The sequence below is a fragment of the Pseudorca crassidens genome, chromosome 3 (genome assembly GCF_039906515.1).
Source record: "Pseudorca crassidens isolate mPseCra1 chromosome 3, mPseCra1.hap1, whole genome shotgun sequence".
Taxonomy (NCBI): Eukaryota; Metazoa; Chordata; class Mammalia; order Artiodactyla; family Delphinidae; genus Pseudorca; species Pseudorca crassidens.
The window spans coordinates 153,732,616-153,755,534 of NC_090298.1; the positions used below are offsets into that span (position 1 = coordinate 153,732,616).

General features: G+C 39.9%; 1 long non-coding RNA gene across 3 annotated transcripts in view; it reads left to right on the forward strand.

Moving 5' to 3' along the window:
- Window positions 1-22,919, forward strand: part of LOC137220895 (uncharacterized) — a 309,684-nt gene that overhangs the window by 169,088 nt on the left and 117,677 nt on the right. For all 3 annotated transcript variants that reach the window (XR_010941832.1, XR_010941833.1, XR_010941834.1), the window contains exon 3: window positions 10,934-11,070. This is a non-coding gene — a long non-coding RNA (uncharacterized lncRNA). The remainder of the gene's footprint in view (window positions 1-10,933; window positions 11,071-22,919) is intronic.

The window sequence follows — 22,919 nt, forward strand, 5'->3', positions numbered from 1 at the left end:
GTTTTCATTGTCTTTTGTTTCTAGGTATTTTTTGATTTCCTCTTTGATTTCTTCAGTGTTCTCTTCGGTATTAAGTAGTGTATTGTTTAGCCTGCATGTGTTTGTATTTTTTACAGATTTTTTCCTGTCATTGATATCTAGTCTCACAGCATTGTGGTCAGAAAAGATACTAGATACACTTTCAGTTTTCTTAAATTTACCAAGGCTTGATTTGTGATCCAAGTTATGATCTATCCTGAAGAACATTCCATGAGCACTTGAGAAGAAAGTGTATTCTGTTGTTTTTGGGTGGAATGTCCTATAAATATCAATTAAGTCCATCTTTTTTAATGTATCATTTAAAGCTTGTGTTTCCTTTTTTATTTTCATTTTGGATGGTCTGTCCATTGGTGAAAGTGGGGTGTTAAAATACCCTACTATGATTGTGTTACTGTCGATTTCCCCTTTTACGGCTGTTAGTATTTGCCTTATGTATTGAGGTGCCCCTATGTTGGGTGCATAAATAGTTACAATTTTTATATCTTCTTCTTGAATTGATCCCTCGATCACTATGTAGTTTCCTTCTTTGTCTCTTGTAATAGTCTTTATTTTAAAGTCTATTTTGTCTGATATGAGAATTGCTACTCCAGCTTTCTTTTGGTTTCCATTTGCATGGAATATCTTTTTCCATCCCATCACTTTCAGTCTGTATGTGTCCCTAGGTCTGAAGTGGGTCTCTTGTAGACAGCATATTTATGGGTCTTGTTTTTGTATCCAATGAGCCAGTCTATGTCTTTTGGTTGGAGCATTTAATCCTTTTACGTTTAAGGTAATTGTCGATATGTATTTTTCTATTCCCATTTTCTTAATTGTTTTGGGTTTGTTATTGTAGTTCTTTTCCTACTCTTGTGTTTCCTGCCTAGCGAAGTTCCTTTAGCATTTGTTGTAAAGCTGGTTTGGTGGTTCTGAATTCTCTCAGCTTTTGCTTGTTTGTAAAGGTTTTAATTTCTCCATCAAATCTGAATGAGATCCTTGCTGCGTAGAGTCATCTTGTTTGTAGGTTTTTCTCCTTCATCAATTTAAATATGGCCTGCCACTCTTCTGGCTTGTAGAGTTTCTGCTGAAAGATCAGCTGTTATTCTTACGGGGATTCCCTTATGTGTTATTTGTAGTTTTTACCTTGCTGCTTTTTTTTGTGTGTGTGGTTCACAGGCCTCTTCTTTTGTGGCCTCTACCGTTGCAGAGCACAGGCTCCGGATGCGCAGGCTCAGCGGCCATGGCTCACGGGCCTAGCCACTCTGCGGCATGTGGGATCTTCCCATAATGGGACACGAACCCATGTCCCCTGCATCGGCAGGCGGACTCTCAACCACTGCACCACCAGGGAAGCCCTACCTTGATGCTTTTAATATGTTTTCTTTGTACTTAATTTTTGATAGCTTGATTAACATGTGTCTTGGCGTGTTTCTCCTTGGATTTATCCTGTATGGGACTCTCTTTGCTTCCTGGACTTGAGTAACTATTTCCTTTCCCATATTAGGGAAGTTTTCAACTATAATCTCTTCAAATATTTTCTCAGTCCCTTTCTTTTTCTCTTCTTCTTCTGGGACCCCTATAATTCGAATGTTGGTGCGTTTAATGTTGTCCCAGAGGTGTCTGAGACTGTCCTCAGTTTTTTTCATTCTTTTTTCTTTATTCTGCTCTGCAGTAGTTATTTCCACTATTTTATCTTGTAGGTCACTTATCCGTTCTTCTGCCTCAGTTATTCTACTATTGATCCCTTCTAGAGAATTTTTAATTTCATTTATTGTGTTGTTCATCATTGTTCCTTTGCTCTTTAGTTCTTCTAGGTCCTTGTTAAACGTTTCTTGTATTTATTCTGTTTCGAAGATTTTGGATCATCTTTACTATCATTATTCTGAATTCTTTTTCAGGTAGACTGCCTATTTCCTCTTCATTTGTTAGGTCTGGTGGTTGTTTCCTTGCTTCTTCATCTGTTGTGTGTTTTTCTGTCTTCTCATTTTGCTTAACTTACTGTGTTTGGGGTCTCCTTTTTGCAGGCTGCAGGTTCGTAGTTCCTGTTGTTTTTGGTGTCTGTCCCCAGTGGCTAAGGTTGGTTCAGTGGGTTGTGTAGGCTTCCTGGTGGAGAGGACTAGTGCCTGTGTTCTGGTGGATGAGGCTGGATCTTGTCTTTCTGGTGGGCAGGTCCACGTCTTGTGGTGTGTTTGGGTTGTCTGTGGCCTTATTATGATTTTAGGCAGCCTCTGTGCTAATGGATGAGGTTGTGTTCCTGTCTTGCTAGTTGTTGGCATAGGATGTCCAGCACTGTAGCTTGCTGGTCATTGAGTGAAGCTGGGTCTTGGCGTTGAGATGGAGATCTCTGGGAGATTTTCACCGTTTGATATTACGTGGAGCTGGGAGGTCTCTTGTGGACCAGTGTCCTGAAGTTGGCTCTCCCACCTCAGAGGCACAGCACTGACTCCTGGCTGGAGCACCAAGAGCCTTTTATCCACAGGGCTCAGAATAAACGGGAGAAAAAATAGAAAGAAAGAAAGAAGTGGATAAAATAAAATAAAGTAAAATAAAATAAGATAAAGTTATTAAAATAAAAAATAATTATTCAGAAAAAAACTTGAAAAAGAAAAAAAACCCAAAAACAAAGAACGGATGGACAGAACCCTAGGACAAATGGTAAAAGCAAAGCTGTACAGGCAAAATCACACACAGAAACATACACATACACACTCAAAAAAGAAAAATGGGAAAAAAATATATATCTTTGCTCCCAACATCCACCTCCTGAATTTGGGATGGTTCGTTGTCTATTCATGTATTCCACAGACGCAGGGTACATCAAGTTGATGGTGGAGCTTTTATCCGCTGCTCCTGAGGCTGCTGGGAGAAATTTCCCTTTCTCTTCTTTGTTTCCACAGCTCCTGGGGTTCAGCTTTGGATCTAGACCCGCCTTTGCGTGTAGGTCACCTGAGGGCGTCTGTTCTTTGCTCAGACAGGACAGGGTTAAAGGAGCCGCTGATTCGGGAGCTCTGGCTCACTCAGGCCAGGGGGAGGGAGGGGTACGGAAGCGGGGCGAGCCTGCGGCGGCAGAGGCCGGCGTGACGTTGCAGCAACCTGATGCGTGCGTGCTTTCTCCCAGGGGAGTTGTCTCTGGATCACGGGACCCTGACAGTGGCGGGCTGCACAGGCTCCCAGGAGGGTAGCTGTGGACAGTGACCTGTGCTTGCACACAGGTTTTTTTGTGGCTGCAGCAGCAGCCTTAGCATCTCATGCCTGTCTCTGGGTTCCGCTCTGATAGCTGCTGCTCATGCGCGTCTCTGGAGCTCCATTAAGTGACACTCTTAATCCTCTCTCCTCGTGCACCAGGAAATAAAGAGGCAAGAGAAAGTCTCTTTTCTCTTCGACAGCTCCGGACTTTTTCCCGACTCCCTTCCGGCTAGCTGTGGCACATTAGCCCCTTTAGGGTGTGTTCACGCTGCCAACCCCAGTCCTCTCCCTGGGATCCGACCGAAACTGGAGCCTCAGCTTCCAGCCCCTGCCTGCCCTGGCGGGTGAGCAGACAAGCCTCTAAGGCTGGTGAGTGCTGGTCGGCACCGATCCTCTGTGCGAGAATCTCTCCACTTTGCCCTCTGCACCCCTGTGGCTGCGCTCTCCTCCGTGGCTTCGAAGCTCCCCACCCCCTCTGCCACCTGCAGTCTCTGCCCACAAAGGGGCTTCCTAGTGTGTGGAAACCTTTCCTCCTTCACAGCTCCCTCCCGCTGGTGCAGGTACCGTCCCTATTCTTTTGTCTCTGTTTTTTTATTTTTTCTTTTGCGCTACACCAGGTACGTGGGGAGTTTCTTGCCTTTTGGGAGGTCTGAGGTCTTCTGCCAGCGTTCAGTAGGTGTTCTATACAAGCAGTTCCACATGTAGATGTATTTCTGATGTATTTGTGGGGAGGAAGTTGATCTCCGCGTCTTACTCTTCCACCATCTTTAAGCTCTCCCTCTCTTATTTTCTAATTCCAAATTTTTTTTTGATGGTATTGTAAATGTAATTAAAAAAATCATTTTTTAAATTGTTGAATGCCATGTATGTAAAAATGCAAGTTTTTTGTATATTATTCTTATACCCTGCAAAATTTTCAAATTTACTCTTTAGTAGCTATTTTATAGATTTTAAAAAATTTTTCAAGTAAGCAATTATGTCAGCTGCAAATAGAGACAGTTTTGCTTCTTCCTTTCTAATCAGTATGCCTTTTAATTCTTTTATTGGGTGGGCCAAAAAGTGCCTTTGGTTTTTTTAAGTGAAAATAAAAGACACATTTTTCATTTCCACCAAGAACTTTATTGAACAACGTATTCATCCTTTTGTTCCACTACCTTCTGCCATTTTTCAGGGAACTCCATAATTCCATCTTCCCAAAACTTTTTATGTTTTTGAGCAAAGAACTGTTCCATGTGCCTTTTATAATCTTCCAGGGAACTGACATTTTTTGCACTAAATGAATTTTGTAAAGAGCGAAATAAATGGAAATCCGAAGGTGCAATGTGTGGTGAATACAGCGGATGAATCAGAACTTACCAGCCAAGCTATAACATTTTTTGCCAGGTCATCAAGGAAACATGCGGTCTTGCGTTATCCTGATGGAAGAGTATGTGTTTTCTGTCGACTAATTCTGGACGCTTTTTGTCGATTGCTGCTTTCAGTTGGTCTAATTGGGAGCAGTACTTGTTGGAATTAATCATTTGGTTTTACGGCAGGAGCTCATAATGGAGGAGTCCCTTCCAATCCCATCATATACACAACATCACCTTCTTTGGTTGAAGACTGGCCTTTGGTGTGGTTGGTGGTGGTTCATTTCACTTGCCTCAGGATCTCTTCTGTTCCACATTGTTGTACAGTATCCACTTTTCATCGCCCGTTACAATTTGTTTTAAAAACGGAACATTTTCATTACATTTCAGTAGAGAATCTTATGCGGATGTATGTCAAGAAGGTTTTTTTCGCTTAACTTATATGGAACCCAAACATCAAAGCGATTCACATAACCAAGGTGGTGCTTTATTTTCAATGCTTGATTTGTATATTTTGAGTATGTCAGCTCTCTGCAGTGTGATATAACATTCATTGTTCTCATTTATTGTTTTGATTCGATCACTGTCAACTTCAGCTGGCCTACCTGACTGTGGAGCATCGTCCAGTGACAAATCCCCAGCATGAAACTTCGCAAACCACTTTTGACACATTCGATCAGTCACAGCACCTTCTCCATAAACTGCACAAATCTTTTTGTTTTATTTGGTTTTGACCTTTCTTGAAATAATAAGGCGTAAGATACTGAAAATGTTCCTTTTTTTCTTCCATCTTCAATATTAAAATGGCTACACAAAAATTCACCAATTTTGATGTCTTTTTTTTAATGCACGCTGATATGACTGCTGTCACAGTACAGTCTAACAAAATTGTTTCGAATGAAGTTAAAAACAACTAAGTGTTGCTAGAGCCATCTTACGGAACAAACAACGAACATTTTGGCGCACCCAATACTTGCCTTATTGCAATAGATGGATCCCCATTCAATAGGTGTAGTGAGGATTGGCATTTTTGTCTTATTATTGTTTAGTGAGAAAATGCCCAATATTTCACCATACAGTGTAATGTCAGTTATTGGTTTTTCATAGATTCCCTATATCAGATGAAGTGAGTTCTATTCTGTTCCTAGTTGACTGAGAGTTTTAATCATGAATGGGTGTTACATTGTGTCAAATGTTTATTCTTCATCTATTGAGATTACCATATGGATTTTTGTTTTTAGTCTGAACATGGTAAGTTATGTATATTGATTTTCAAATGTTAAACCAGCCTTGCATACCTCAGATAACCCTGCTTGCTAATGGTGTGTTATTCTTTTTATGTATTGCTTAAAACATTTGACTTAAAAAAAATGATGCTTGTGTACATATTTTTGAGAGATGTTGATTTGTGCTTTTCTTTTTTGTCATATCTTTATCAGGTTTTCTATTAAGATTATGTCAGCTTCATAAAATAAGAATTGTTTTCCCCCTTTTAATTTTATGATAGAGTTATCATGAGATTTGTGTTATTCTTCCCCTAAATGTGCAACAGACTGCATCAGTGACAGACTGATCTAGGCCCATCTATCTGGGCCTAGAGTTTGGGATGGTGTTTAATAATGAATTTGATTACTTAATAGGGGTATTCATATTTTCTGTTTTGTTTCAGTCATGGTAAGTTGTCATTTTCAGAAAATTTGTTCCTTTCATCTCAGTTATTAAATTTGTTAGCATAAAATTATTCATACTATTCTTTTATTATCTAATTAATTCCAGTTTTAATGTTCATTTTTACCCATAACTTAAAAAAAACTCTAACAGGACAGATATTTTTGTGGTACTTTTAAATTTATTTTTTGTTTAAATAAACTTTTAATTTTAGAATAGTTTTAGATTTACAGAAAAGTTGCAAAGTTGTTACAGAGAGTTCCCGAATACCCTTCACTGAGTTTTTCCTATTATTTACATCTTATATTACTGTGGTTCATTTGTTACCACTAAGAAACCAACATTAGTTCATTACTATTAACTAATCTCCATACTTTATTCAAATTTTAATAGTTTTTTAATACTGTCCTTTTTCTGTTCCAGAATCATCCAGGAGACATTACATGTCTCCTTAACCTTCTTTTGTCTATGCTAGTTTCTCAGACTTTCTGTTCTTGTGTTTTGTTTGTTTGTTTTTGTCTTGTGATGACCTTATCAAGCTTTTTTATAGAATGTCTCTCATTTTGGGTTTGTTTCAAGTTCTTCCTCATGATTAGTAGTATATGGTTGTGGAAGATCACAGAAGTGAAATGCCAGTCTCATTATATCATATCAAGAGAGGATACTGTCAGCATAACTTATCACTAGTGATGTTAACCTTGATCATGTGGTGGAGGTGGTGCTTGTCTGGATCGCCACTGTAAAGCTACGTTTTTCATCCTTCCATACTCTTACCCTTTGGAAACAAGTCACTAAGCACAGCTCACACTCAGGGATGGAGAGTTAAGTCCCACCTCCTTGAGGGGCAATATCTACTCAAATTATTTGGAATTCTTCTGTAGAGGATATCTATCTCTTTTATGGGAGTTTTTTTTTTCCTTTACTATACCATAAAAATTTTTAATTTCTACTTGTATTATATTGACATCAAGTAGTGTGGCCAAATTGTCCCCACTTCACCCCCCCCCACCCCCACCTTCCCTTTCTCTCCAATCCAGATTAGAAGTTCAGTTATACTGGTGAGCAAAACTAATCAGTTTTGTTGATTGATATAAACATTGTGGTATTTAGGAGAACTTGTTGCCATTTTGCTTCCTTCTTCACATGAGGCTACTGGTCACTAAAATAATAATTTATCAGCAACATCAACAGTTTAAACCCCAGTATGGAAGTTATAAGGTTGCATAGCAGACAATATCATAATGCCTTTTACTCATAAAACATTCTCAACTGGGGATGAGTGTTCATGATGTTTGAAACATTTATTGAATTTGCAGTGTCATGACCATACTGTTTTTGGTATGGGTGGAAGCGAGTAATTCTACTTTTGAATCATAGTATAACAATGAAGGCTTTTAAAGAGAAGGAATGAGAATAGTAGGTACTATTTTGGCTCTGAACAAAAATACCCAGTGAACTCTGCCTGCTGCCATCACGAGGCACCTGGTGAGAAACACCTGCAGCTCCTCTTTTCTACCATTAAAGAACTTGATGTCAGGAAGTTAAACTCTTCCAATGACACATTCAGAAAAGAAAGGGTACAAAGCCTTATATACTTAGGAAGTTTGTGTAGCTTTTGAGAAAATGGCTTATATCAAATGTCCTTCTCCTCAGGATGATAAATGGTATAGGCATTTTTAATGACATTAATTGTGAAGTATCTTTTGTATGAATTCCCTACCACTCTTTAGAAATAAATGGTAAAATAAATGGTATAAATATTTTGGTTGATACTCTTTCAAAGTAGTTTCCAGGCCTATACACAAGTATATGTATACTTATACAGTGCTCTAATCATACTAAATATATTATTTTAGGACAAATATGAGCATTTCTTCATATTATTAAAAACTTTCACATCATTTTAATGTCTACAGCATTCCAGTGAATGGAGACACTGTAATTTAATGAATCTCAGATTATGAAACTGTCACAAACAGTGCTAATGAACACATCTGGATAGTCATCTTTGACATATTACTTATTATTTCCTTAGAGCAAAGTTTCTCAAACTTGGCACTATTGACATTTCGGGAAGGAAACTTTTTGTTGTTGTTGTAGGGGACTGTCCTGTCCACTTTAGGATGGTGGGCAGCATCCCTGGCCTCTATCCACTAGATGCCAGTAGCACCTCCACTCCTCGCTGTGACAGCCAAATCAGTCTGCAGACATTGCCAAATGTCCCCTAGGAGCCAAAATTTCTCCGCCATTGAAAACCACTGACTCAGAGTAAGTTCTTTGAAGAAGAATTTTCACATAAATGATATGCACAATTTAAAGTTAAAAAAAATCTGTGTGGGTTTTATTTTCAATTTGAAGAAAGTAATAGGATATAGAGTGATAACTTAAAAATTTGTGAAAAAAATTTTTCCTAAACCTCTCCTACCAAAATTCTTAGAGTTAACTGTGCCCAGGGCTTAATACAGCAGGGTCCTATTCCACCTTAGCTACAGAAAAATCACTCTATGTAGCAAGAGAGTGACAGAGGGAATTCCCTGGCGGTCTAGTGGTTAGGGCTCCATGCTCTCACTGATGAGGGCCCAGATTCAATCCCTGGTCAGGGAACTAAGATCCCACCAAAAAAAAAAAAAAAGAGAGAGAGAGATAGAAATCATGGATATAGGAGAGAAGGCCCAACTCTCAAACTGCTTCTCATCTTTTTGACTCCACAGTATTTTGTGATCTCAGATTCTATAACCATGTTTACACATTTTTGTTTTTGTTTTTTTGCGGTACGCGGGCCTCTCACCGCTGCGGCCTCTCCCGTAGCGGAGCACAGGCTCCGGACGCGCAGGCCCAGCGGCCATGGCTCACGGACCCAACCGCTCCGCGGCATGTGGGATCCTCCCGGACCGGGGCACGAACCCGTGTCCCCTGCATCGGCAGGCGGACTCTCAACTACTGCGCCACCAGGGAAGCCCCGAGGCATGTTTTAAATGTTCCACCCTAGTCTCTCTTTCAAGATTGGTTGGAGTAGGGAGCAGGACGAAGTATTTTCCTATGTCACTGAGAGTACCTGGGAAGGTATTTCCCTCTGTTTTGAAAATGGAAAATAAAATACTACCTTTCTCTTTTGAAAAAAACTAAGCTAGGTATTAGGGGACAACAATGTCCAAATTAAATCTTCTCCTTGTGCCTTTCTTCAATTCTCCCTTGAATGGAATACGGATATCTAAAAGATAATGGAGATGTATGGTAAGATTGGTGGCACGTAAAATGGTGTCAGGGTTCAGAAGGTGTTGGGAAGGAGTGGGTTGTGTGTTTGTGTGTGTGCACACACACAGACACTCGTGTTTGAATGGGAGAACCAACATTCATGGGTTCCAGGTGTCTGACAGGTTCTTTACATGGAACATTGACATCATCCATATTCACCCTCATACAGCCAAGACATGGGAGAAGAGAATTTCTTGCCCTTCTCATGGTAAAAATTTTCAACATAAAGGAAAGATAAGGTGGAAAGTTAAGGTCCTGTTGTATCCCACATTGGCCCTTCTCTCACTGCACAGGCTATCAGTATTTTGTGTATCTTGTACTTCCAGAAATTTCTATGTCTACAAGGAAAAAAAATACATATACAGCCTTTTCACAAATAAGATCATAATGTGCAAATAGAAATCATATTAAAGATTTGTTATCAAATTGCTTTTCCTCACTCTGCAATAAAATTGGGATATTTTCCATATCAGTATATATAGATTTACCTCATTCTTTCTAGAGGCCTCATGGCATTCCATTGCATGGATTTACTATCATAAATTTAGCTACTTTCTTATTCAACACTGTAATATTGTTTTTTGGCTGCGTTGGGTCCTTGCTGCTGCGCAGGGGCTTTATCTAGTTGCTCTGCTACGGTGTGTGGCTTCTTATTACGGTGGCCTCTCCTGCTGCAGAGCATAGCCTCCAGGCATGCAGGCTTCAGCAGTTGTGGCATGCGGGCTCAGTAGTTGTGGCTCACGGGCTCTAGAGCGCAGGCTCAGCAGCTGTGGTGCACGGGCTTTGTTGCTCCGTGGTATGTGGGAACTTCCCAGACCAGAGCTCGAACTTGTGTCCCGTGCATTGGCAGGCGGATTCTTAACCACTGCGCCAACAGGGAAGCCCCAACACTGTAATATTTTTTGCATGTATCTTTGAATACTTTTCGAGGGATACATTTATAGAAATGGAATTACTGGCTCAAAAGGTATGCATATTTAAAATTTAAATCCATCATGAGTGCATCAATTTATCTGCCCACAAGTGAGACATTAAAAAAAATTCATATTGTTTAATTTTTTTTTTCTTTTTTTTTTTTTTTTTGCGGTACGCGGGCCTCTCACTGCTGTGGTCTCTCCTGTTGCGGAGCACAGGCTCCGGACGCGCAGGCTCCGGACGCGCAGGCTCGGCGGCCATGGCTCACAGGCCCAGCTGCTCCGCGGCATGTGGGATCCTCCCGGACCGGGGCACGAACCCGTGTCGTTCGGCACGGACTCTCATCGGCAGGCGGACTCTCAACCACTGCGCCACCAGGGAAGCGCCCATATTGTTTAAATTTTATGGGCAAAAAAGGCACTTAATTTTTTCTTTCAAATATTGAGTGATATTGTGCATCTCAAAGCGGTCATTTGTAAACGTGACTGAGGTTAGGGCTCTTTCTACAATATGTTTGTTGCATCCTAAACTGTTTCTATACTTAGGGTCGCCAGAGAAGCCAGAGTGGAGACTGCAGGGAGTACGGGTTTGAATGAACTTTGGCTGCTCCATCAAGCATGCTGATCACTGAGGAAACAACAGAAGACTCACCCAAGTGACTCATCCCCCAAATCCAACAGAGGTAATAGGATAACTTACATTGCACAGCCTTTTGGCTATTTAGTTGGATGTATGAGATCAACAGTGCACACTTTCTCTGCTGGATGTTGCTTTGGGAAAGAGACTTATTGGTTAGATGTCACATTGCAATGCAGTCAGGGGCTTTGGGACCTGATTCCCAATACTCAGAAGCATAGAGAAAAATTATTTAGCATCTTGGCCTCAGGCAACAATATCTACTTCATGGAGTTGCGTCAGGCATCAAATTCTATGGGGATGTACTACTGTCCACTGCATTAACTATCCTTCATGTTGTTTCATTATTTTCTGAGGCTGTACTTTGTATTGGATGGTGGAAAGCTTGAGGCTAGAGATAACCAAGGTGGCAATTTTAAGAGGCACATGAAATAAAAACGTGAGAGGTCGTGCACGTGGATGTAGTTTTACCCGGATTGGATTCATGTGCTATAATTAGTTTTAAATTTATTACTATCTTTTTCATGAAATTCAGATAGTCTGACTAGTTTATATTCTCTAAACATTTCTTGTTTTACTCTTTCATCAGATTCCACTCTTAAAATTCACTGCATGGTCTCCACAGACAAGAAGTGAAGGTTCTGCATTGCTACAGCCTCTCAGTTAAAAGACAGGGAATCCACATTTTCCCTCATTTTACTCTTAAGCCGCCAGTATGTTTTATAGTCTCCCACACACTTTTCTTCTCTCAAAGACATTTTCAAGTTTAATAATATATTTTTTAAAAGTCAGATAATTTTCAGGTAATAAAATTCTGGAATCCTGCAGACTTTAAAAGAAATACAAAGAATTTAAAAAAACCCTCACGTACCGAGCCATTTACCACGTCTATCTAAAAATTACAGCTACCCATTAGTAAGTTGCATTATAGAATTGCTAATATTACCTACTTTTTAAAAACATTAAAATAAACTTCTTTGGAAGTGATGTTATTTACCAAAAACAACAAGGCAGAATAAGGCATATATCTAAGTTGGTTTAAAATTGAAGTATATTTTATGTAAAATGGGACATTTTAAAGAATAATCTGAACAGGGAAGTCTTTTCCTACATAAATTTTTTATAACGTCGTACTGTGTAATATGGGAGTTTTTCCTGTTAATTTGTGGTTTTGAGAAGTATAGCTCTTAGTTAAAAAGTACCCATTTGAAGGTTTCTTAGCTTTCATTATGAGGGTACAGTGACCAAAAAAAATCACGTGTCTCATAGTATTCTATGTACTGCATGTAGTCTGGTCAAATGGAATCATCTACTTCAAAAGTTATTGTGAAAGAAAACTGAAAAAGAATAAATTGTGTGTAATTGTGTTAAAGAGTAAGCTTTTACTGATCAGCTAGAAAATAACAAACACATATTCGCTGTCTGTGCCTGGGTAATCAGTGGGGGGTTAGTAATATTATTTTGTACAAGAAAGAATATTTTTTAAGTGTGTTAAGTTGTTCTTTACTGAAGGGCATGAGAACATTGCATAATCTTTAACTCCTGCCAGAGAGGCTTTGTCACTGGGTAGAATCAGTTTTATAGTCTATTCATGTATTCAACCAGCATTTATTGAAACTCTCTTCTTTTTATTCACTCTGCTAGGTACAGAGTTTGGGGTGAACCACGTTGGAGGTAAAAAAATCTCAGGGAAGCACACTGCCTTAAGTATTGACAAGCTTGAGGATGGGAGAGTATAGAGAGACTATCATGTAAATAATAAATGATAATACAAAGAAGAATGAGAAGTAGTCATCAAAGGTAAAAATGACATAATAATAAGTGCTAATATTAGCATAGTGTTTACTAATTACCCATCATTAACTAAGGAGTTGACTCTGCACAGTGGGTCTTAGGTCATTTCCCCAGCATCCATTCCCCTCTCTGTCTCCATCTCATACTTACTGTGCAGTTTATAGGCAGATAAATATTTTCCAGGGTTTGTAATCCCCTCTCCTATGCTACAGTGATTGGTCCATTTGAGCAGGTCTGAGCCAATTAGTAATTCCTCTGATCCAGGCAATGGTTCCAGAATGGGCTTGTTATTCACACTGGACAGTGGGACCTGAGAGGTTTTCTAAGAATGTCTGGAAAAGTTCTCCATTACTGTTCTGGGAGAGCTTTTCAAAGTGATCATTTTCTTCACTCCTTTGTTTTGGATGAGGAAGCCTATAATCCAATGATAGCCTCTCATAAGCATGAGGGAGAACCAGCCTTAAACTGAATCTGACACCTTAGAAGACAGAACAGAGGGAGAGAAATTAGATCCTGGATCCATGGCTGAACCACTGAATCAATCCAAGGCTGAAGCCTACCTTTCCTCTGGACTTTGAGAAAAGTGAGCCAATAAAACACTTTTGTTTTTTTATGCTAGTCTGAGTTGGGCTTTCTCTTACCTTCAGAGAGTCTAAATTATACCAAGGAGGTTTCTTTTTCAGTCTTCATAACAAACCTATGAAATAGATGATATTATTGTCATCATTTTATGGATGAGAAAGCTGAGGCCTGGAAAGTTCAATAGCTTGTGCTGAACCACGAAAGCAGTAAGTGGTAAAGCCAGGAGTTTACCTGTGGAGTTTAATGCTAAGCACCGCGTCCTATTGCTTGCCATGCTTGGGGTTGCAAAGAGCATGTCAGTTAAGTTGTAGGAAAATTATCCCAGTGCTGGAAGCACTGGCTTTGGGCCTGTAGGTGGAACTTAAATCGGCACGAGATGGAGCTGAAGCAGCAGATTTGGAGTAGAGGGGATCAAGTGGCAGTGGCTGGGGGTCTAGTCCACGTGTGGCCTCTCAGTGGGGGAGGGGCAGCACCAACAGGAAAGCCTGGAGGTCCCCCAGAGGCTAGAAGACAAAGAGGGAGATCAGAAAAGGGTGGCATGGTCAGACAGAGGAAGTTCAAAGGAGAGAGGAGTCCTTGAATGGAAATGGTGACTCAGCAGAGGAAGCAGAAATACTGAGATTGATAATGACCTACTTGTAGTCCCTGAGATTTGGGGATGATGGGACTAGGGGTGGATTAGTGGGGGGGAGGAAAGATGACATCACCAGGATCTGTGTACACTTGAGAGTTCAGTATTATCATTATCTGGGCAACGCCAAGTTTCAGTTTAGGAGAGAAGGTAGAGGAAGTCTTACTAGAAGGGTTTGAGTGAGAATGTGTGTCCAAGGGTTTAAAAGAGCACAGTGAAGGGGTACTAGGGGAATGGAGGGGAGAGGGGGAGGGTAAATGAAATGGAGAGAACACAAGCATGAGAGGGCTAGCGGGCTAGCTAGGGAAGCAGGTGTATTTTTTTTTTTAACATCTTTATTGGAGTATAATTGCTTTACAATGGTGTGTTAGTTTATTTTGTATAACAAAGTGAATCAGCTATATGTATACATATATCCCCATATCTCTTCCCTCTTGCGTCTCCCTCCCTCCCACCCTCCCTATCCCACCCCTCTAGGTGGTCACAAAGCACCTAGCTGATCTCCCTGTGCTATGCGGTTGCTTCCCACTAGCTATCTATTTTACGTTTGGTAGTGTATATATGTCCATGCCACTCTCTCACTGTGTCACAGCTTACCCTTCCCCCTCCCCATATCCTCAAGTCCACGCTCTAGTAGGTCTGTGTCTCTATTCCCATCTTACCCCTAGGTTCTTCATGACATTTTTTTTTTTTTAGATCCCATACATATGTGTTAGCATACGGTATTTGTTTTTCTCTTTCTGACTTACTTCACTCTGTATGACAGACTCTAGGTCTATCCACCTCACTACAAATAACTCAATTTCTTTTCTTTCAATGGCTGAGTAATATTCCATTGTATATATGTGCCACATGTAAAAGAATGAAATTAGAACACTCCCTAGCTCCATACACAAAAATAAACTCCAAATGGATTAAAGACCTAAATGTAAGGCCAGACACTATCAAACTCTTAGAGGAAAACATAGGGAGAACACTCTATGACATAAATCACAGCAAGATCCTTTTTGACCCACCTCCTAGAGAAATGGAAATAAAAACAAAAATAAACAAATGGGACCTAATGAAACTTCAAAGCTTTTGCACAACAAAGGAGACCATAAACAAGACCAAAAGACAACCCTCAGAATGGGAGAAAATATTTGCAAATGAAGCAACTGACAAAGGATTAATCTCCAAAATCTACAAGCAGCTCAATAATAAAAAAACAAACAACCCAATCCAAAAATGGGCAAAAGAGCTAAACAGACATTTCTCCAAAGAAGACATACAGATTGCCAACAAACACATGAAAGAATGCTCAACATCATTAATCATTAGAGAAATGCAAATCAAAACTACAATGAGATATCATCTCACACCAGTCAGAATGGCCATCATCAAAAAATCTACAAACAGTAAATGCTGGAGAAGGTGTGGAGAAAAGGGAATCCTCTTGCACTGTTGGTGGGAATGTAAATTGATACAGCCACTATGGAGAACAGTATGGAGGTTCCTTAAAAAACTACAAATACAACTACCATATGACCCAGCAATCCCACTGCAGGTGTGTTTTGGTCAATGTATCAAAACGAACAAGGTGTGGAAATGTGGGAAGGAAAGAGGCGGCTTCCCAGGTTGCATTTACATTGTGGATTCCTTTGCAATTCTGACTCCCAGTGCTTTACGTCCTGCTGGCAGAAGGGAACCGAGGTGGCTATGGCAACCTGACAAGCCCCTAACAGTATTAATATTCACAAACATCTGAAGGCTGCAGTCTTTTAAAAACAACAATAATAGCAGTGGCAGCAGCAACAACCACCATAGTAATTTGTAACTCTTCCCTCTGGAGAAGCACAGAGCTGCATGTATTGTATTTTAAATAATCAGTCACAAATTAACTAATTGCTGCAAACCTTAAACCTGTTTTTCCCTCCAGCTTGTCTTTATCTGCAGATGTCAAAACAAGTAAAATAGATGGACCAGATTTCCTTCAGATGTTTGCCGATAATAATTGTTCTCTTAAAAAATTAAAAATTATATAAGTCTGAGAGCAAAATTCCTTCCTGTGTTGTGACTTTAAAATGTCTTGTTTTTGCCTTTAAATTTCTGTTCAAGATTTTTAAACTCTGCCTTGCTCCTTTTCTGAATCATCAAATCCAGTGGTTCACCTGGAGAACTGGTTAAAATTCACCTTGGAAGAGCAATTAAAAATGCACATTGTTGGTCCCTACCTTAGAGAAGTAGATTTATTAGGGCTGGAGGAGGGGGTTGCCAACGCCCAAGTGTTAGTTTATGGAGGTTTATATCAGGGGTACTCATGCTAGGAGTTCTGTGCTTTTACTCCCACCTTTCCCTTTCTTTTTGGCTCTGAATGAAGGCTCATTGGTGAGTTGCTGAGCCCTGTCGTGGGTGGAGAAAGAGGAGTGCTATGAGACTGACAGCAGAGCAAGAGCGTGTAGGCAGTGAGGCTCCCAGAAACCTCTGATCTTGCACAGGGTGCTGAATAGGAAAGGCACAAGGCAGGATAAAGGTATGATTCTGCACATTTATGTTGTCTGTTGAGGGCACTGAGCAGAGAAAGTAGAGACTTTGATCTCTTTCATTTCTGCCTTTCCTTCTGGAAAGTTGATAGGGTGGGGTCGTGTAAGGGCAGAGATTAGAAAAGGATTTTCTTGTTCATGCTGTCCCTTCTGTGTCCCTTCTGTGTACTGTAGACATAGGGACTCGGTGAAATTGTGGAGAGTTAAGGCACACCCTAGCTTCTGTGTGTACTGCTGTGCGTTCCACAAAACCTGTTACCCATCCAGTGTTTTGGCATGAGAGGATTTCTAGTTTCAGAATTATCATTGAACAGGATCAGTGGATGGAAGTAGATAGTTTAACTGTTGCCTTGTGTTGGAGGAGGACATTGAGAGGACGTGACTACCACTTGACCTGTGAGCGGGTTTTATAGTGTCTGACCTTACATTTAGGTATTTAATCCATTTTGAGTTTATTTTTGTGTATGGTGTTAGGGAGTGTTCTAATTTCATTCTTTTACATGTACCTGTCCAGTTTTCTCAGAACCACTTATTGAAGAGGCTGTCTTTTCTCCACTGTACATTCTTGCCTCCTTTATCAAAGATAAGGTGACCATATGTGAATGGGTTTATCTCTGGGCTTTCTATCCTGTTCCTTTGATCTACCTTTCTGTTTTTGTGCCAGTACCATACTGTCTTGATTACTGTAGCTTTGTAGTATAGTCTGAAGTCAGGAAGCCTGATTCCTCCAGCTCTGTTTTTCGTTCTCAAGATTGCTTTGGCTATTCGGGGTCTTTTGTGTTTCCATACAAATTGTGAAATTTTTTGCTCTAGTTCTATGAAAAATGCCAGTGATAGTTTGATAGGGATTGCATTGAATCTGTAGATTGCTTTGGGTAGTAGAGTCATTTTCATAGTGTTGATTCTTTCAATCCAAGAACATGGTATATCTCTCCATCTATTTGTATCGTCTTTAATTTCTTTCATCAGTGTCTTATAATTTTCTGCATACAGGTCTTTTGTCTCCTTAGGTAGGTTTATTCCTAGATATTTTATTCTTTTTGTTGCCATGGTAAATGGGAGTGTTTTCTTATTTTCACTTTCAGATTTTTCATCACTAGTGTATAAGAATGCCAGTGATTTCTGTGCATTAATTTTGTATCCTGCTACTGTACCAAATTCATTGATTAGCTCTAGTAGTTTTCTGGTAGCATCTTTAGGATTCTCTATGTATACCATCATGTCATCTGCAAACAGTGACAGCTTTACTTCTTCTTTTCCGATTTGGATTCCTTTTATTTCTTTTTATACTCTGATTGCTGTGGCTAAAACTTCCAAAACTATGTTGAATAAGAGTGGTAAGAGTGGGCAACCTTGTCTTGTTCCTGATCTTAGTGGAAATGCTTTCAGTGTTTCACCATTGAGGACGATGTTGGCTGTGGGTTTGTCATATATGGCCTTTATTATGTTGAGGAAAGTTCCTTCTATGCCTACTTTCTGCAGTGTTTTTTATAATAAATGGGTGTTGAAGTTTGTCGAAAGCTTTCTCTGCATCTATTGAGATGATCATATAGTTTTTCTCCTTCAATATGTTAATATGGTGTATCACGTTAATTGATTTGCGTGTATTGAAGAATCCTTGCATTCCTGGAATAAACCCCACTTGATCGTGGTGTATGATCCTTTTAATGTGCTGTTGGATTCTGTTTGCTAGTATTTTGTTGAGGATTTTTGCATCTATGTTCATCAGAGGTATTGGCCTGTAGTTTTCTATTTTTTCTGACATCTTTTTCTGGATTTGGTATCAGGGTGATGGTGGCTTCGTAGAATGAGTTTGGGAGTGTTCCTCCCTCTGCTGTATTTTGGAAGAGTTTGAGAAGGATAGGTGTTAGTACTTCTCTAAATGTTTGATAGAATTCGCCTGTGAAGCCATCTGGTCCTGGGCTTTTGTTTGTTGGAAGATTTTTAATCACAGTTTCAATTTCAGTGCTTGTGATTGGTCTGTTCATATTTTCTATTTCTTTCTGGTTCCGTCTCAGAAGGTTGTGCATTTCTAAGAATGTGTCCATTTCTTCCAGGTTGTCCATTTTATTGGCATAGAGTTGCTTGTAGTAATCTCTCATGATCTTTTGTATTTCTGCAGTGTCAGTTGTTACTTCTCCTTTTTCATTTCTAGTTCTGTTGATTTGAGTCTTCTCCCTTTTTTTCTTGATGAGTCTGGCTAATGGTTTATCAATTTTGTTTATCTTCTCCAAGAACCAGCTTTTAGTTTTATTGATATTTGCTATCATTTCCTTCATTTCTTTTTCATTTATTTCTGATCTGATCTCTATGATTTCTTTACTTCTGCTAACTTTGGGGATTTTTTGTTCTTCTTTCTCTAATTGCTTTAGGTGCAAGGTTAGGTTGTTTATTCGAGATGTTTCCTGTTTCTTAAGGTAGGATTGTATTGGTATAAACTTCCCTCTTAGAACTGCTTTTGCTGCATCCCATAGGTTTTGGGTCGTTGTGTCTCCATTGCCATTTGTTTCTAGGTATTTTTTGATTTCCTCTTTGATTTCTTCAGTGATCAGTTCGTTATTAAGTATTGTATTGTTTAACCTCCATGTGTTTGTATTTTTTACAGATCTCTTCTTGTAATTGATATCTAGTCTCATAGCGTTGTGGTCAGAAAAGATACTTGATACAATTTCAGTTTTCTTAAATTTACCAAGGCTTGATTTGTGACCCAAGGTATGGTCTATCCTGGAGAATGTTCCATGAGCACTTGAGAAAAATGTGTATTCTGTTGTTTTTGGATGGAATGTCCTGTAAATATCAATTAAGTCCATCTTGTTTAATGTATCATTTAAAGCTTGTGTTTCCTTATTTATTTTCATTTTGGATGGTCTGTCCATTGGTGAAAGTGGGCTGTTAAAGTTCCCTATATGAATGTGTTACTGTCGATTTCCCCTTTTATGGCTGTTAGTATTTGCCTTATGTATTGAGGTGCTCCTATGTTGGGTGCATAAATATTTACAATTGTTATATCTTCTTCTTGGATCGATCCCTTGATCACTATGTAGTGTCCTTCTTTGTCTCTTCTAATAGTCTTTATTTTAAAGTCTATTTTGTCTGATATGAGAATTGCTACTCCAGCTTTCTTTTGGTTTCCATTTTCATGGAATATCTTTTTTCATCCCCTCACTTTCAGTCTGTATGTGTCTCTAGGTCTGAAGTGGGTCTCTTGTAGACAGCATATATATGGGTCTTGTTTTTATATCCATTCAGCCAGTCTGTGTCTTCTGGTGGGAACATTTAATCCATTTACATTTAAGGTAATTATTGATATGTATGTTCCTATTCCCATTTTCTTAATTGTTTTGGGTTCGTTATTGTAGGTGTTTTCCTTCTCTTGTGTATCTTGCCTAGATAAGATCCTTTAGCATTTGCTGTAAAGCTGGTTTGGTGGTGCTTAACTCTCTCAGCTTTTGCTTGTCTGTAAAGGTTTTAATTTCTCCATCAAATCTGAATGAGATCCTTGCTGGGTAGAGTCATCTTGTTTGTAGGTTTTTCTCCTTCATCACTTTAAATATGTCCTGCCAGTCCCTTCTGGCTTGCAGAGTTTCTGCTGAAAGATCAGCTGTTAACCTTATGGGGATTCCCTTGTGTGTTATTTGTTGTTTTTCCCTTGCTGCTTTTAATATGTTTTCTTTGTATTTAATTTTTGACAGTGTGATTAATATGTGTTTTGGCCTGTTTCTCCTTGGATTTATCCTGTATGGGACTCTCTGTGCTTCCTGGACTTGAGTAACTATTTCCTTTCCCATATTTGGAAAGTTTTCAACTATAATCTCTTCAAATATTTTCTCAGTCCCTTTCTTTTTCTCTTCTTCTTCTGGAACCCCTATAATTCTAATGTTGGTGGGTTTAATGTTGTTCCAGAGGTCTCTGAGACTGTCCTCAGTTCTTTTCATTCTATTCTGCTCTGCAGTAGTTATTTCCACTATTTTATCTTCCAAGTCACTTATCCATTCTTCTGCCTCAGTTATTCTGCTATTGATCCCTTCTAGAGAATTTTTAATTTCATTTATTGTGTTCTTCATCATTGCTTGTTTCATCTTTAGTTCTTCTAGGTCATTTTTAAATGTTTCTTGCATTTTCTCTATTCTATTTCCAAGATTTTGGGTCACCTTTACTATCATTATTCTGAATTCTTTTTCAGGTAGCCTGCCTATTTCCTCTTCATTTGTTAGGTCTGTGGGTTTTTATCTTGCTCCTTCATCTGCTGTGATTTTCTGTCTTCTCATTTTGCTTATCTTACTGTGTTTGGTGTCTCCTTTTGCAGGCTGCAGTTCCGTAGTTCCTGTTGTTTGTGGTGTTTGTCCCCAGTGGCTAAAGTTGGTTCAGTGGGTTGTGTAGGCTTTCTGGTGCCTGTGTTCTTGTGGATGAGGCTGGATCTTGTCTTTCTGGTGGGCAGTTCCACGTCTTGTGGTGTGTTTTGAGGTGTCTGTGGACTTATTATGATTTTAGGCAGCCTCTGTGCTAATGGGTGGGGTTGTGTTCCTGTCTTGGTAGTTGTTTGGCATAGGGTGTCCAGCACTGTAGCTTGCTGGTCATTGAGTGAAGCTGGGTGTTGGTGTTGAGATGGAGATCTATGGGAGATTTTCGTCGTTTGATATTACGTGGAGCTGGGAGGTCTCTTGTGGACCAGTGTCCTGAAGTTGGCTCTCCCACCTCAGAGGCACAGCACTGACTCCCGGCTGCAGCACCAAGAGCCTTTCATCCACACAGCTCAGAATAAATGGGAGAAAAAGTAGAAAGAAAGAGGATAAATTAAAATAAAGTAAGGTAAAATAATACAATATAATAATATATAATAATATATAATAATACAATATATAATAATACAATATTAAAATAAAAAAATAATTATTAAGAAAAAAAATTTTTAAGTTAAAAACAAAACAAAAAATTGGATGGTTAGAACCCTAGAACAAATGGTGGAAGCAAAGATATACAGACAAAATCTCACACAGAAGCATACACATACACATTCACAATAAGAGGAAAAGGGGGAAAAAGTCATAAATCTTGCTCTCAAAGTCGACCTCCTCAATTTGGGATGATTTGTTGTCTATTCAGGTATTCCACAGATGCAGGGTACATCAAGTTGATTGTGGAGCTTTAATCCGCTGCTCTTGAGACTGCATGGAAAAATTTCCCTTTCTCTTCTTTCTTCGCACAGCTCCCGGGGCTCAGTTTAGGATTTGGCCCCGTCTTTGCGTGTAGGTCGCCGGAGGGCATCTGTTCTTCGCTCAGACAGGACGGGGTTAAAGGAACTGCTGATTCGGGGGCTCTGGCTCACTCAGGCCGTGGGGGCTCTGGCTCATTCCGGCCGTGGGGAGGCAGGGGCACGGAGTGCGGGGCAAGCCTGCGGCTGCAGAGGCCAGTGGGACGTTGCACCAGCCTGGGGCGCGCCGTGTGTTCTCCCGGGGAAATTGTCCCTGGATCCGGGACCCTGGCAGTGGCGGGCTGCACAGGCTCCCGGGAGGGGAGGTGTGGAGAGTGACCTGTGCTCGCACACAGGCTTCTTGGTGGCGGCAGCAGCAGCAGCCCTACCATCTCATGCCCGGCTCTAGGGTCTCGCGCCCATCTGTGGAGCTTCTTTAAGCGGCGCTCTTAATCCCCTCTCCTCGCGCACCAGGAAACAAAGAGGGAAGAAAAAGTCTCTTGCCTCTTCGGCAGGTCCAGACTTTTCCCCGGACTGCCTCCCGGCCAGCCGTGGTTCACTAACCCCCTAAAGGCTGTGTTCACGCCGCCAACCCCAGTCCTCTGCTTCCTTAAACTTTTTTTGATGTGTGTGTTTGTTTGTTTGTGTTTTCCATGACATTGACTTTTGAAGAGTCCAAGAACGACATCTTGTGGAACTGTCCACATTCAGGAGATTTTGAAAGTGTTTTAAAGGACACTGTATTGAGCCCTTTTATTTCACAGCCTTTGGTAGGCAGTCACTTTGTTAATTCTCTGGTTGTTAACTCCAGGTGAGAATAGATTTTTAAGGTATGAGGCATTTGCCCATGGCATGATACTGAGAATTTGTCTTGTGAACATTTATCCTAGGAAAATCAATATTAAATCCTTTTTTTGTTCTGATCCTGTAGGAAAGCTCACATTTCATCCAGCTTTAGACTTCACTGTAGAAATGGACTCTCTTGACTAGCATGCCAACTTTGCCTGAATTGTATTTTTATATGATAGGCTTTATTCCTTAAGCTAATGTAACTACAATTAATTTCTGGGGCAAAAATAGTTATGTTTGTCTTAAGACTTCTCTCTTCTTTACAAAGAAAATTAACCAAATAGAAAAATATTTAAAAGGACTAGAGTTTCATTTGCTTATTTCCT